General features: G+C 45.9%; 1 protein-coding gene across 4 annotated transcripts in view; it reads left to right on the top strand.

Moving 5' to 3' along the window:
* LOC110469855 (contactin-4) overlaps window positions 1-13,934 on the top strand; it is a 276,477-nt gene that overhangs the window by 14,418 nt on the left and 248,125 nt on the right. Inside the window, exon 2 of one of the 4 annotated variants that reach the window (XM_085590263.1) lies at window positions 12,567-12,645. The exons of the other annotated variants lie outside the window; for them this stretch is intronic. The gene's annotated coding sequence lies outside the window, so the exon portion shown is untranslated. The remainder of the gene's footprint in view (window positions 1-12,566; window positions 12,646-13,934) is intronic. 4 annotated transcript variants of the gene reach the window in all.

Below are 13,934 nucleotides of genomic sequence, written 5' to 3'. Positions count from 1 at the left end.
AGCAAATATGCTTTGATCCCAAATGCCTTTTCCCCCTTCTCTCTATTTTTTATAATCCTTTTGCTCATATTACAAATTTAAACACTTCCTTATCCTTTTCTGGATCTGAACTTGTTTAGAAATCATAAAACTGCCTTTGAGGTGGCTCTGATGGCTTTGGGGGTGATGCTGTGGCGCTGGAATGGCTGGGCTGGCTCCAGGGGAGCCTTTCCAGCTCCCAAACCCGCTGGCAAAATTGGCACCAGCCCCTGGGAATCCTTCAAACCCCTCCTGGTGCTCCCAGCTAGCAGAAACACAAAAGCACGGGGAGGGTTTTTTTTCCAAGCCCGATATTCCTGGCTGGAAATGAATTGCTGCTGTTGTCACCTCATTCATTATCCTCTTCATGAAGGAAGAGGTGATGCAGCTCCTGCTCCCAAGGTCCCCGCTGTGCTCATCTCCTCAGCCACTGTCACTCATCCCCTTCCTTTCTGAACCTTATCATTCTGCATTCCAGGTGCTGGGTTTGATCCATCCATCACCTGCCAGGGACTTGTCACAGACCCTGGGCACTTCCAGATGCATTTTCCGTGCAGGTCCTGCCAGAGGAGACGAATATTAAGCAGGGAGGGTTGGGCAAATCACACACTTGCTCTGTTTTTTGCTGTACTTCATCTTCAGGTTTGCCCTTTTTCAGCGTTTCCCCCCGCCCAAAAGAGAAGCTGGGAATTTGTAATGGGTGATTTGGGATTTGTGAGGAGTTTGTGGGTTTATTCCTGCGGATTGACAACCACTCCTGTCTCACACTTTTAAAAAAACACTCAGGGAGAGCTCTGCCCCCATTATCCAGATAAAAGGAGGGTAAAACTTTGCACACTTCTTCAGTTGAACTTGATCGAGCTCAGAGAGAGGTTTCCATGGTGCACAGTTTCCTTTTTCCAAGGAAAACTGTTTCCCTTTGTGTAATTGCTGCTATTGTGTTTAATGGTCACTGTTGTGCAGGTTTAACAGTCGCTCCCCGCACCTTGGAGCTTGTGAATGAATTTGCATATCTTAAATCAACATTAGCAGGGAAAAATCCAGTATTTGCTCAAGGCTGTTTATGATTTTTTTTTCATTTTTTAATACTGAAATGCAGGTTTGCTGCAGGATCTGGTCTGTTCTAGCAGTCAGCTGTGTTGTTTGATTACTTGGGTATTGATTCCTTACATCACCTGCTCCTTATTCACTGATTATATTTCATTTCTGTTCCCTCTTCTTTTGTAGAAGTGCAAAATGAAAACCTGGTAGCAGTTTCTGGCTTTATTAATTTTCCTCTTCCCTGGTGGAGCCTCATGGATTACATTCCTTGTCTGTTTACCAAGCACTTTTTTCTATGCCTTTCTTCTTGAACAGGAAGATTCGGACTTGGAAAAGCTGAACTTTTAGTGGGGATTATTTAATAATTTAATAAGGCCACACTTGTTGCTCCATCCCTGGAAGTGCCCAAGGCCAGGCTTGGAACACCCTGGGTTGGTGGGAGATGTTCCCTGCCCATGGCAGGAGGTGGAATGACACAGCCTTTAAGATCCCTTCCAACGCAAACCATCCCATAATCCCACGACCTATTAAATGGTGCCTTTCTACTCTAAACCAATCTGGGAGTGCCAACATCACCAAGAACATGGAGGTGAGGAAGGAGAAAGAGGGAGGACAGGGCAGGCCCAAATCCCAAATCCATCTTAAACCCTCTGACCCCCATGTACAAAACCAAACCCCCTGTACAGCACTCAGAAATTCTTCCCTCTACTTGTGACTACTTCTACTCTAATATCTAAACTTTTGTGACTTCTTTTTCTTCCTGCAAGGTTGGTAAATCATTCCATGGTTCAAACCCAAATCACAGCTGTTTCCAGCTGCCTGCCAGGGTCTCAAATGCTTCTGACCTGGGCCCGGAACATCCAAAAATGTCTGAGGGACATTTTGAGTTCTGACACCTGCCAGGATCCACCTCCTCCCAGTTTGGCACCTTGTCCTTTCCATTCCCTCAGGAGGGAGAAGGTCAGGGTGTCATCCCAAAATCCTGTTCCTCCTCCAAGACTCCTCCAGGTCATTTCTGGGAGATTGAGCCCAAGGATCTGCTCCTCCCTGACCCTCACTGCTCTCCACTCCTTCTGGAACGCCCTCAATTATTGCTTCTTGCATTGTTTCATTTTTGCCCTGTGCTGAAATCCTCCTCTCTTCTTCTATCTGAAGTAATTAATTAGTCCAATTTCCATTTTTACATTTAACTCGAGCTCAGGAAAAAAAATTTTCCAGCCCTGCCAAAGTGCTGACATGTGTTTTATCAGAGATTTGTTAGGGAAGTCTTTAAAAATAATTCCCAGATAAAAGTCAAGTGCAGTGAACGAAATGCTCGGGAAAAATCTGAAGTGGCCCTGAATATTTAGTTTGTGTCAATGAATAATGGAGAACGTGTTCTGGAAGGAAACAAGATGCAAGATTATTATTATTTATTATTGTTAATTTTCCTTAAACCTCTTGGGTTTGGCCTTGCTGCAGGAGATGCTTAACATCTCTCAAAGCAGTGAGGTCTGGAGGTGAGATTTTGTTAAACATCTCAGCTCCTGGTGACCTCACACCTTTGCTGAGCTGGCACCTCAGGGGATGTCACCCCTGGAGAGGGCACAGGTCACTGACCATGGGTTTATCCACTTACATCACCACTTGCTGTGGCGAAATAAGGGAAAAGTGTGAAAGATCAAGAAGGAAATGACATTCCCAACCTCTGTGTTTAATCTGTAGGTGGCTCCATCCAGAGTCCTTCCACGCTGGCCTCGTTAGAGCTGTCCCTTTAAATGACTGTCACAATGCCCTGACAACACTTCAACCATTGCCTCGTTAAAAATTGCCTGCTTAAAACACATCTCGGGGTGATGTGACAAATGGCTTTCTTCAGTTTAATGTGGAAGAGGAGCTAAATGAGTTAGGAAATGTTAATGTGGCCATGTTCTTCCCAGATAACCAGTTGCCCTTGGGACAGTATCAATAAGTGGCATTTATGGGATATTATGGATGTGTTAATTATGCGTAGACAAAGTAATGAGTAAGCAAAGGTCAAGGACAAACTCAGCTCCCCCAGAAACACGCATCAAAGAGCTTCTAATATTTAAGTCATTTCCATTATTGAATATTCAGTGTCATTTAAATTATGTGCATCTTTTTCACTGCTTATTTTTCAGGCCACAAACTGAGCAACTTCAAGGGCTGCGCAAATGTTTTGTGCCAAAACTCAGCACAAATCCAGCAGTAGCTGGGCTGGTTTCCTCCATAGCCTGGTGAACTGCCAGGTGGAATTTGGGATTGATTTCCTTTTGGAGATGTAACCTAGTGATGCTTTGTGCTCGAAATTTGAAATGAAGGAAATGAAAATGTGGCCGTGCTGGCTGTTAAACTGTTGAACCTTGAAACTCGATGCAAATCAAAACAAAATGCTCTGGAGACTGTAAATACCCAACTTTGCCCCAGTTCACTGCTCTGCTCCTTATCAATGTGCTTTAAAAAAGAATGGGCTGCAGAGTTCACCCTTTGCTTTTTACCCCCAGCCAGGTGGATAAAGCACTTTTTTGCAGGGAATCTTCTGAAATGCAGTGGGTTTTGTGACATGAGGCAAAGCTGAACTTAGCTGATCAATACAGCCATGAATTACAATTAAAGGCTCAGCCATGATTTTTACTTTTACATATTGACATCTGGCAAAACAGTTAAAAAGCCAATAAGGGTCTAAAAGTTACTCTCAGGTTACTCAGTGAGGAACAGCAGTGAAGCCTCCTCCATCTCCCACAGGTGTCTGGAAAAATCTCCCTCCCAAACAAGATGCTGTTCATGTATGAAATATTCATGTTATGACATCAAACCATACTGCACATTATTTCGGTGCAGTAGGCCAAAATTAGATTCACATTTTATTTTACTTATAAATGCCTGTCAGAGTTGCTAAATCAGTTTGTCTTTGCTGTCTTGAAATGATGTCAGTTTGAATTTCCTTCACGCTGCATATTGTTTTGGGCAAAGGCAAAATTCCTTCTCCATCCGAGATAGAGTGCCTTGTGCTCTTGAAAGAAAGCTGGGAAAGCCCAGTAATTAAGATTATTTTTAAAAACCCTCTCTGGGGTGGCAGCTTGACCTTTTGTAAGGTGATAGAGAAGCTACCAAATGCTGATGCATTGTGATATTTGATTTTCCCCATGTGCAAGTAGCACTTTCTGGGTTATTTAATGGTTGTAGGGTATATAACAGGGCATCCTGGACTCTTGCACTGATGCAAGTGGAGAAAAGCTTTGAGCAGCAGATTCTGAGTTCCTCAGTGCAGCTGAGGAAGAGTCAGACGATTCAGTGGTTGTAACTACGCTGGTCCAGGGGGGATCTGCATCCTTCAGGCTGGACCAGTGGGGCTGAGGAGGAATTAGGGCAGGACGGAGGAATTAGGGATTTGTCTGAGCTGTCTTAAGGTACAAACCCCAGTGAGCAGCCCTCAGCTGGGACCTCATCCTTTAACTCAGCAGGCAGGGGAATTCATTCACTCTTATCTTTTTTGGGGCTGTGATATCTCATTCATGCATAAATAATCTCATTTTAGTTATCCTGACGCTAAACAAAAAAAAAATTTAAAAGCTGCAGTCCCCAGTCTGTCAGATATTTACATTAGAAATATCCCACCAGAGGAGCTGGAAACATCCATTATTTCCCCCCTGTCCCCTGGGTTCCTGTCTCCAGCCTGTGCCTGAGGCTCCATCCCTGCAGGCAGCTCTCCCAGCTGTGCCCCAGCTGCTCCAGCCCCAGGGTCTGCCATGGAAGGAGCACAGATCCCCTCACCAACCACTTGGGTGGATGTTTACACATTTCCTATTATTTAAAACCACCTTGTGAAACTTTACCCTTCCTGCTTTTCTGCTCTAGCCTAGTGTGCTGCTGAAGGTTTGCACGCAAAAGCACCGCTGCCTTGTGGTGTTTTTGATTTCCCTGGATTTCCCTTGGTCTTTTAGCAGAATTCTCTTGAGTTAATACCAGCAGATTTGGTGAAGTAGGGGTAAATAGTTTGTGTAAAGTAAAGGTGTGTTGTTTGTGTCAAGTAGGAGTGCAAGGTTTGCTGATGCTGCTGCTTTCATACTTTGAATAACATCACTATAATCCATAATATAACTATGTATAATTGATTTCATGGCATATGATCCAAACAAATGTAGTAACTGGGGTATAAATCCTTGGGGTTACCCTCAGCAGAGGCTGGGGATGTCCTGCAGGTCCAGCAAGGAGCAGAGGCTGGATGAGCGCTGCTCCACAGCAGGAACTGCTGAGGAGCTGCAGCTCCTGCACCCCTGCTCAGCTCAGCTCTCCTCCTCTGCCTCCTCCTTTGGAGATGCCTGAAGTGCCCCTATGCCTCCTTGACGTGCTCCCAGTTGTTTTCCAGGACCTGTTTTTAAGCTAAAATCTCTCTGCAAAGCTCCCCCAACCCCAGCCAAGCCCCTGCAGCTCCTCCCGAAAAACAAGGACTTTGTGATGAGCTCCTGCATTTTCCATTAGGAAAAACCTTCCAAAAAGACTTTTTTTCCTGAGCGATTTCTTGATAGCTGGCAATCTCCTGAATCATTTCTTACACAGAAATTTTTCTTGGAGGTGTTTTGCTCTGGTAGCAGCAGCCCTGGAGCAGGTTTGTCACCATTTCCAGCCTGAGGGCTGGTGTTGCATTTCTTGCTCAGGTCACCTCCTTTTTTGTGTGTCTCTGCATTCTCCTGCCTGCCTTTGTGGGTTTTTTTGGTCTATTCCTTTGGGGTTTGAGAGTCTTTGAGCTTGAACAACATGACTGATCTGAGCTGTGTTTTAATCCAATGATAAATAGTTAATTTTGGAGGCTTAAGTTGACAGCAAAGCCACCTTGGAGTGTCAGGCTGTGAGACTTCAGTTTCCTTCTCTGATCAGATAAGGAGCAGATATTTCCTGTAAATCCTCCCCCAGTGCTCCACTCCTGCCATTAGAGCATTAAGTCAGATACACGACACCCAATTTCACAGTAATTCCTGAGGAAAAAAGCACATTATATTTTTTTAATGGGCTTCCCAGGACTTACTTTGTTTCTTCCTGATGAATATGAATTCCAGCAAGTTCACCGAATTCTGACCTTCAGATGCCCAAAGGTCTGGGGCTTCTGACACCAGAATATGGTCTTTAAAATTGTGTGTTCTGCTGTCTTCTGTTCCCATGAAATCCCTGTGGAGTGCAGGGATAAAACTGCTTGAAGTGCTCCAAAATTCATCCGTGTGTTTATTACAAGCCACTTACAGCTCGTAGAAATAGTATTTGTGTCGACATGACCTGTGCCAACCTTTTCCTCTCCAAATGCCTTTGTTTGGATTGTGTGCTGCCTGTAGGATCATCGCTTCCCTTCATCTCCTTTCCTTCTGATTGCCAAGAAACGCCAGGCAGATCCCAGAAACTTCTCCTAATGTGCTGTTCCAGGCCTTCCCAAGCAACCTGGCTGAATAAATATCCATTGAATAACTGGAGAATGCATTCAGATCCTTTTTATTTTGATTTATGTTCTATCTTCCTACCTGTGCATCTCCCAGAGTAATTGCCAGTTTTCACCTCCTACAGAGAGATATAATAGAGCTGAAGAATGAGGAAAATGTGCTCTGTTTCTCTCTCTCTCTCCCTTTTGTAAGGGAGCCTTTATATTCTCACGCTCACAATTTGCAAACTGAAAATCAGCACCTCTCTCCCAGCTGGCCTTGCTGGAAGGAGCTGTTTGGGTGCCTCCTGTGTCCCCTGTCCTGGTGCCACTGCCAGCACAGGGACACGTGGGCACGCAGCTCAGTCCCCCGTGTGGCATCTGTGTGTCCCAAATGAACAGGGAGCTGGGAGCCAGTGTGCTCCCCATCCCATGGCTGGTGTCCCCTGTCCCTGAGCTTGTGTTCCTTGTCCTGATCTCTTGTCCTGCATCCCAGAACTGTCCCAGAGCTGGTGTCCCCTGTCCCTGAGCTCATGTCCCCTGTCCTGAACTGGTGTCCTCTGTCCCTGAGCTCGTGTCTGCTGTCTCAGAGCTGTCCCAGAGCTCATGTCCCCTATCCCAGGCCCTCTGTCCCCTGTCCCAGACCTGGTGTCCCCTGTCTCTGAGCTGGTGTCCCCTGTCTCAGAGCTGTCCCAGAGCTCATGTCCCCTATCCCAGAGCTCATGTTCCCTGTCTCAGAGCTGTCCTAGAGCTCCTGTCCCCTATCCCAGAGCTCATGTTCCCTGTCCCAGAACTGGTGTCCCCTCTCTCAGAACTGGTGTCCCCTGTCCCACAGCTGTCCCAGAGCTCATGTCCCCTATCCCAGACCTGGTGTTCCCTGTCCCAGAGCTGTCCCAGGGCTCCTGTCCCCTGTCCTAGAGCTGTCCCAGAGCTGTCCAAGAGCTGGTGTCCCCTGTCCCGGAGCTGGTGTTGCCATGCTGTGCCAGCAGCCCCGGTCACTGCCAGCACTCAGCTCCCCCCGATCACGGTGCCGTGTCCCTGGGATGGGTGGCAGGGTCCCCTCTGTCACCTGGCAGGGGGTGCAGGGTGGTGGCTGCTGTGTGGAGCAGCTCAGTGTGCTGGGGAAGGGCTGTGTGAGATCTGAGAGCCTCCTGAAGCGCTGCTGTCACTGCTCTGCAGGGACCTTTGCTTAATCCCAACAATAATAATGTCACCGGGATGCAACGGGAGCTTTCCATCAATTAGTGCAGTCATGCTTCTAACGAGCCATGGCTAATCACACGTGTTTAACCCCCAGGTGACACAGCCCATCTAGCTGTGTGACCTGCAGGTCCCAGACACAATCCTGTTGCATTTTGTAAGCAAAAAATGTAATATTAATAGACACTTCCAGTCGAGTGGCCCTGTCTTCTGCACTCGGGTTCTTCCCTGGGTCGAAAAATTGCACAAGGACAGCGCTGGAGGTCTGCAGTGTCTGGGTAGGAGGGGACTTTCAAGCCCCTCCAGTGCCACCCCTGCCATGGGCAGGGACACCTTCCATTGTCCCAGGCTGCTCCAAGCCCTGTCCAGCCTGGCCCTCATCTTCCAGCTGATCCCTCTGGTGCCTCAGGGTTTAGCTTTTATATTCTTCAGGTTCTGTGCTGCTTTAGTGTGTGAGTCTGGGCTTCATATCAAGGTATGGTGAGCTCTGTGCACAGAGCAGGGAGACAAAACAATTCCTGCTCCAGCTGGGCACCAAGGACAAATGATCCAAACCTCAGCCCAGGAGCACAAACACCGTGGGCTGGAGAGAGAAAAACAAGCAGGATGGGACTGATGGGCTGGAGCTGGAATGGGACAATGAACTCCAAGGTGCCAATGGAGCAGAAACTATAAAGTTCTTATAAAAGTGAGATTGGTTGTGACTGGTTGTCCATTTTGGGACCATTTTGGTTCATCTTGGATTCATTTTGTGCCATTTTGGTTCATTTGGGTGCAGCCCTGGCTGGGCTCTGGTGCTGCCCAAGGTGGATCCATGGAGGAGATCCTTGAATAAATCCCTGCTTTATTCTGTGACTCTGCCCAGCCTTTGCTCTAGGGCAGCCTTCACCTCAAGGAAATCAGACTTTTTCTTGTGATCCTTCCCTTCCTATTGGAGCAAAACTCAAGCTCCAGTTGAGCTCTTGTGCTGCTCATTTTGGGGTTCCTCAAATCTCTCCTTCCCTGTGGTCATGACCACGGGCTGGGGACTCTCACTGCCATGTCTGTGACCCCTCTCTCTCTGCTGGGTTAGTTTAGACTTTGAATTTAATCTCAGTTCAGTCCTCTGCAGTATCAAGACCCAGCCTGAGCTGTGCACCTTTGATGACCCTTCCAGCTAAGGAAGTTCTGTGAAGATCCCCCAGGCTTAGGCTGGGAAGAGTGTGGTGGTAAAACACAGGGAATACACAGAGAAAAACACATAAATGGCACATAAATACACAGGGGAAAGTATTCACATGCCAGAAAAGATTTTTAAAGCTACTGGAGTGTTTGGTTTGGATTTATAAATTACTGACAAAAAAAGAGAAAAACAAAAAAGAGTAATACGGTTATAAGTTTGAAATAATAACTTTTCTCCTGCCAAAATGGCATGTTATGTGAGCCCACGATAATCCTGCATCATTGTGGCTCCCAGCAGGAAAAAAATTACTTATAAAATTACCATTCTGCTTGAAATTCACTCTCTGAACATCCTGAAAATCCTCAAGATCTCATGTAGGGATGCATCCAGTGCTGCTTGAGAGAGATTCCTCAAGGTTGTCCAGTCTTTGAGCACTTTCCATTGGATCTATCTGTATGTCATTGCAAGGTGTAAAAACCTCAGAAACAATTAAGACCTCTGTTTCTAATAAACCTTCTGGCACCATTTATACCTTTATCAAGGAAATAATAAAAAAAATAGCCATTTAGGCTACCAAATTGGCCTCTTTTTGCACGGTGCAGCTGTAGTTTTAGTCAGTACATGCCTTTACAACCCTAGGAGGAATTCATTATTTCTGTAGCCACAGCATGGTGTCCTTTCTCCTGCCACTTAGACTACATTTCTTGCCATTTTGAGGATAAAGTTTGAGCAGTTTAATTATGGAATGAAAAAAAAAGGGTCATAAAGCAGAAAGAAAAAAAAAAAAACCCTCAAGTCTTGCAGATTTATGTTATAAATGGTGGAGGATGGCCACGATGTTCTGAGGGATTGTATGAAGGGACAAGATGCTGCTCTCTTCCTGCATTGTACTGCCACATAAGTGCCTAATTTGGCATTAATTAAGTGTTAATTTCTCTGCAGGAGATTTGGCTTTTAGGTCAGGTGCATTTAAGCCAAACTCTCCCCTCATCAGTGGTGACAGCAGAGCTCAAACCAAGCCTTGAGTCAGGATTAGTGACCACAAAGCCGAGCCTAGGAACTGCTCCACATCATCCCAAATCAGCCCGAGAGCCACGGAATGAGTAATAAAACCCATCCTCAATGCCAGGAGAAACAAACATCATCACAAGGTCAGCGCTGCTAAATTGCTCTCCTCGCTGTATTATCAGAAAGTAATGAGAAGCACCTTCAGCCACAGAGAGGAGTCAATAGGAAATCAGCAAGCAGCCACTGCAGACATCCTTTTATTCCAGTTTTTATTCCAGCGGCAGCCAGGGACGAGCTCCGGGATATCCCAAACCCCCCCAGGCACGCACAACCTTTGGGGAAAGGACAAACACAACCCAGCCACCAGCCAAGCCACCCACTGCTGTTATGAATAGATGGTAGATTTGCCTTCTGCGTGTTGGTGAAACAATGAAAAAAAACCCCAGGATCTGGAAGGCGTAAAATTGCAGAACATTTCTGCTCCCAGCCGAGGCGGCCGCACCAGGGGCGGATGGAGCTCCAAGGAGAGGGAGTGAGGAACGGAGAGAAGGGTGTGGAAATCCCTCTCTCCAGAGCTACTCACAACTCCCTGTCCTGTTCCCAGCAGCAGGGAGAGTGTTCCAGGATGGGAGTGAGAGGATAACGATGCTGGAAATTGTCGGAACTCAAAATGTCCCTCAGACAGTTTTGGATGTTCCTGGCCCAGGTCAGAAGCATTTGAGACCCTGGCAGGCAGCTGCAAACAGCTGTGATTTTGGGTTTGAGCCATGGAACGATTTACCAACCTTGCAGGAGGAACAAGAAGTCACAAAAGTTTAGATATTAGAGTAGAAGTAGTCACAAAGTAAAGGGAAGAATTTCTGAGTGCTGTACAGGGGGGTTTTGGTTTTGTACATGGGGGTCAGAGGGTTTAAGATGGATTTGGGATTTGGGCCTGCCCTGTCCTCCCTCTTTCTCCTTCCTTACCTCCATGTTCTTGGTGATGTTGGCACACACAGATTGGTTTAGAGTAGAAAGGCACCATTTAATATAGGTAATAGGCATTGGGGAAAAACTGTAAACATGTAACACGTAATGTCCCATATAAAAGATAGAAAATCACCATTTAATATAGGTAATAGGCATTGGGAAAAACTGTAACCATGTAACACGTAATGTACCATATAAAAGATAGAAAATCACCATTTAATATAGGTAATAGGCATTGGGAAAAACTGTGAACATGTCACACGTAATGTACCATATCAAAGAGAGCAGCAGCCCTGGGTGGGAGAGAAGAAGCAGTCGGGGTCAGAGAGGATGTCAGGGTGTGTGTGTGCCTCTGCCTGAGCTCTGAGCAAACCACAGCAGCCCCAGGAGAAAATCTTTGAGATAACTTGCAATAAACTGCCTTGAGACCAACAACAGAGACTGCTGAGCCTTTCTGTGGAAGCTCGGGTTGGAGGAGAGACTTTTCCAGCACACGGAGCCTCTGAAGCAGGCCTGGGCTCCGTCAGGAAATCACAGCCAAGGAGGCGTGTGGAGAAGAGGAGGCTCAGGGGTGACCTCAGTGCTCTCCACCACTCCCTAAGGGAGGTTCAGACAGGTGGGGTTGGTCTCTTCCATCAGGCAGCGCTGACAGAACCAGAGGACACAGTCTCAGCTACGGCAGGGAAGGTTTAGGTTGGATATTAGTGTCAGCATTCAGGAACACACATAATCCTGGGATATGATTATCTGCAGGTGCTTTTATTGAGAACTTGGGGAATCAGGGGTACAGACCCAAATTTGACTCCAACATGGCTTTTGAGCTGAATGTATTTTATATTCTCTCTTTATATAACTTACATATTCATTATGAAATTTATATTGTTCTATTGTATACACTGACTTTATTCAAGCATGAGTTTCTCATGATCTTTCTTAGGCCCCTGACCACAGTTTCTCATGATTATTCTTACAATCAAACAGTAACTATATTTAATTACTAAACAATCATCACATCTTACAATTATCATTTACCATGTACTAGTTACACATGTGTAATTCTAGGAAGGTACAAAGCCTGCATGTACCCAGGGTATTCTTCTTTTTTAGGGCCTACTAAGCTTAATTTTCCTTTTAACCCTAAATCCCTATGATCTTAAAACCCTTTTACTATCATTAGGAAAAAAATGTAGCCAAAACAATAATGAAGCACTTGAATTGTCTTCCAGCCCTGAATGTGTTTAAAAAAAGACTGGACATGGCACTTGGTGCTATAGTCTCGTTGAGGTGTTAGGGTAGAGGTTGGACTTGATGATCTTAGAGGTCTCTTCCAACCTCATTATTCTGTGATTCTGTGATTCTGTGATTCTGTAATTCTGTAATTCTGTGATTCTGTGATTCTGTGACTCTCTGTGCTGCCTCAGAGTGCTGTCACCCCCTGCCATCTCACACAGAGCTTTACCCACTGATGAGGGGGAAAACTCGGGGATTAACTCTTGGCCAATCGAGCATTCCAAGTGTAATCGCCCTAATTTGCAATGGTAAACCTCCTGTTATCCATTAATTTACATTGTACAAAGAACTATCTGATTATCTTTGCGCAGCGCTGTATTTACGCTCGAGATTTGATTGAGTAATTAGCTCGTAATTGCGGAGGGTTATTTATAGCCAAGAAAGGGGTACATTTATGTATACTTAAAATAATTGCAGCCTTTTGAGAGTGAATCTTTTGACTTTTTTCCTCCTTTTGGATGTGTCTAACAGTTTATCTGGCCAAAATTGTTGTCTGGGCTGTCGCTATAGGACACGTGAAAGCACAACGCAAGCCACTGCTATTTGCAAGGTAAAGAAGAAGAAGCTTTATTTTCTGACTCTAACTTTTATACTTTTCTAAAGGTGACAGTGGATTGGAGACTGAATGCACTACTTCTTCAAAGACATTGGACAAACTACTAGTACATCAAGTTTCTCCGCCCCTATGAAGGAATGCAAAACAATATGTTTATAGAAAATTGTGTGAGAAAGTTTTCTAACAGAATGTAAACTCAGAAGGTTTTAGAAAATCTTAAGAATCAGGGTGACACTGGGCGAAGCTGGCACTGCTTGGGTTGGGTTTGCTTAACTTACATTTACCATTTAAAAACATTTCCTCAGCCTCCCAATCACAAACTTCTTTAAGAAGGGGATTTAAGCAGGGCTGGGTGTGTGTGGAGGATAAATCCCGGTGAGCCGGTGACCTCCGTGCCTGGCATGGATGAACGCTCCCCGTGTAGCAGCTCCAGCACAAAATATTACCCCATTAGAGTAATTCCTGCTCGGGCTGTGCTTTATGAATGCCATCAAGGGCAATGGGGGCTTTCATGTCCAGCGCTGGTGATGATGGTTTTATTCCCCTTGCTGCCATCCTCAGCCCTCCATCACCCTCTTAGGCTCCACTTCACAGCCACAGCTTTGTCCTGCTAAAAGAAATGCGGTTTTTTTCTGTGCTAGTATTGCAGAGGAGCTCTGATTTCCAGCCCAGGGGTTCTGTCCTCGCTGGGAAAGGCTGTGGTGTGTCTGCTGGGGAGGGATGGGATGGAGATGCCTCAGGATTTCAGCTTTTCTATTTTCCATCTGTTTGTAACCTTGCAGTTCTTTAGGGTGTAACTCCAAACTCCACACTCAGTGTGAGCTGCTGCTTCCCCATTTGGAGCAGACACAACAATTCCTCTCCAGGCCTGGCAATCAAGGACCCCTCACTGCCTCAGGCCAGAGAGATGGGAACAAAAGTGAGTTGGGGGAGCAAACCTGGGGTCAGTGACTTCATTACCTGCAGCTGGAATTGGCAGATTCACCCCCAATATACAAACAGTCCAAAACTTATCAAAACGTGCAAACCTGTGACCCATCATCCATTTTTGGGTGCAGCCCCTGGGGCTGTTCTAAATGTACCTGAAAGCCCTTCAATAAATAAACTGCTTTTTATTCCCTTCATTCTGTCTGGCCTCTGCTTTAGGAAGCCCCAGAAAAAGGTTAAATCAGAGAAGGGAGATGTCCCATGCTGCTGCCTGCTCCAGGGCACTCCATCTGTAGTTGGGGCTCTCTAATGGGAAGATCTGGGAGGATATTTGGGATTCTGAGTAGCACCAAGGA

Source organism: Lonchura striata, chromosome 12 (assembly GCF_050655825.1).
Source record: "Lonchura striata isolate lonStrDom1 chromosome 12, ASM5065582v1, whole genome shotgun sequence".
Taxonomy (NCBI): Eukaryota; Metazoa; Chordata; class Aves; order Passeriformes; family Estrildidae; genus Lonchura; species Lonchura striata.
Note: the sequence above shows the minus strand (reverse complement) of the source record. Positions and strands in the feature narration are given on the sequence as shown.